We start from the raw sequence: 2,597 nt of genomic DNA, 5'->3' as shown, positions 1-2,597 counted from the left end.
TTTCCATGTCGGTGCAACAAGACCAAGACCAGCAGGACGAAAGGACAGAGGTCACCATGGAGCCCAGGAAGGCATCACCACTAGAGCCTTTGGGAGGCGAAGATCACCTTTTGTTAGGATAGCTTGTACTTGTTGTCTCCCTTCAAATTTGGCCATTATTGGATCCCTTCCCACCTACATTTGGGAAGAGGACCAGGGCCTCTATAAATAGGACTAGCCACCACAGTAGGAGGCAACTCATCTTGTATCAGATTCATTCCATCCTCAACCACACAAGCTCACCAAGCCCAAGAACACCTCTCCTCAGGAGGATGTTCTTCCCTTGTACTTGTTCATCCTCAGCCCAAGAGGCAATCCACCACACCACACTGGAGTAGGGTATTACACCACATCGGTGGCCCGAACTAGTATAAACCCTGTGTCCTTTGTTCTGCGAGTTCGACGTACTGAGTATTGAGATTGTGGTGAGAGCATGAGCTAGGGGGGAGGAGAGATCTTCGTGCGCATCCTAGAGTTCGAACCTCGAGGGTTTTGCTGGAACCCGAAATCCGACACACACCTACAGTAAAATGAAGAATTTCCTTCATGTAGTTGGAATTGGATATGATATGATCCATGTTTGTAAGAATAATTGTGTTTTGTTCCAAATGGATTATGCCAACTTAAGTGAATGCCCAAAATGCAAATTATCAAGATGGAAAGATAGCGATGCTGTGAAGAGGATTCCTCATAATGTTCCGAGACATTTTCCAATTATACTAAGATTGCAGGGGTTGTTTCATGATGCTAAAATAAGAGAGGATGTACCGTGGCATTCTAGGAACCAGGAGTACAGAGACCAGAATGTAATGAGCCATCCATCTCATTGTAGTGTCTGGAAAAGCTTCAATCAGAAACACAAAAAGTTTGTTGCTGACCCGAGAAACATTAGACTTGGCTTAGCTTCAGATGGATTTAACCCATTTGGCAACCAGATCGCCACATATGGCATGTGCCCAGTGCTTGTTATCCCTTACAACATGCCTCCAAATGTGTGCACCAAAGAATCAAACTACATGATGGCCTTGCTCATCCCAGGTTCAAAAAGTCCTGGAAAGGATTTTGATTTATTCATGGAACCTCTTGTGGTGGAACTTCAATAGCTATGGAGGGGTGTTCTCAATCGAGACCTATATAGCAGCCCACCAGCTGATTTCATTCTGTGTGATGTTATAATTTGGTGCATCCATGATTATCCGGCTTGGGCGCTATGCCAGGGCGAACGACACATGGTTATAATGCATGTGTTCGTTGTGACAGGAATCCGCTGTCATACGCAATACTTAGCAAGATATATTACATTGGACACCGCCGTTTCCTTGCCAAGGACAAGCAGTGTCCTACAAAATACTGAAATATGTTGTCAATGCAAGCATGAAAACCGTGATGCGCCAAAGAGGCTAACCGCCGATGAGTTGCAAGTGAAATTAGAGAAGGTGAGGCATATTACACCAGGAAACCATCCTGATAATGGTAGCGAGAAAAGGTAGCGTGGCAAGGCAAAAGATAGATTATTGTTTACCCCGTAGGTCCACTTTGTGGGACTTGGAGTATTGGAAAGATTTGGATCTGCGCTATAATCTTGATGTGATGCACATCGAGAAAAAAATATGTGACAGAATTATCGGCACACTTCTTAAGATTGAAAGAAAGACGAAAGATACCTTAAAATCTAGGATTGGTTTGGCACACCTTGGTATCAGAAAGGACTTGCAGGTGCAAGAGGAAGGTAAACCACAATATATGGCACCAGCTGTGTACGTCTTGGACAAGGTAAAAAAGAAAAGAATTCTGTGAGGTCCTTTAACATGTGAGATTACCACATGTATTTGCTTCCAACTCTGAAAGGAGAGTCAGTGCAGATGGAAACAAGGTACAAGGGTTGAAAATTCATGACTGCCACATCCTACTTCAAAGGGTTTTACCTATTATTGTTGGAGTAAATGACCATGAGTAGCCAGATCGCCCCCCCTTTGGTATTTCAAGACATCGGGGCTAGCAGCGCCCCTCAAAGCATCAAGGATAAGCACCCACCTTCTAGAGGCCGGCTGGTCCAAATATCCAGTTGTTGGAAGGCGGCGAAGCCGAGGAGACGGCCACAAGGTGGGCCGACTCCTAGCAGGCGGCCCCCTCCATTCCCTTGAAGTTAGCACCTCATTACGACGACCAGACGGGGCGTGGCCATAGTGTGTCCTACCACCATCGAATCCAGGGCAAAGCGAGGCCATAGTGCTTCGTACTGGGCGGACATCCCTCGCCCGGCGCAACACTATTGCCATGCAGCCCATCACATCACCTATGGCATAGGGGGCGGCGTCCCCACGACGAGCTGCCGGTACGGTCCACTGGCAGCGGGCCCTACATATCTGTGAGAAGCCAGCAAACGGCAAGACCGGACCAGTCGGCGCGGGGGAGGCCGACTCCTAGCAGGCGGCCCTCCCCGACCCTCAAAGTCTGTGCGCCATTAACCAGAAGAGATGGGGAATGGCTATAGTAAACGCCCGCCAGGCAGCGGCATTGTAGCCATGCTCCCCCCGACAAAGCACATATCATCCGTG

This window comes from Triticum urartu, chromosome 6, assembly GCF_003073215.2.
Source record: "Triticum urartu cultivar G1812 chromosome 6, Tu2.1, whole genome shotgun sequence".
NCBI classification, from domain to species: Eukaryota; Viridiplantae; Streptophyta; class Magnoliopsida; order Poales; family Poaceae; genus Triticum; species Triticum urartu.
The sequence above is the reverse complement of the archived record's forward strand: the minus strand, read 5'-3'. Positions refer to the sequence as shown.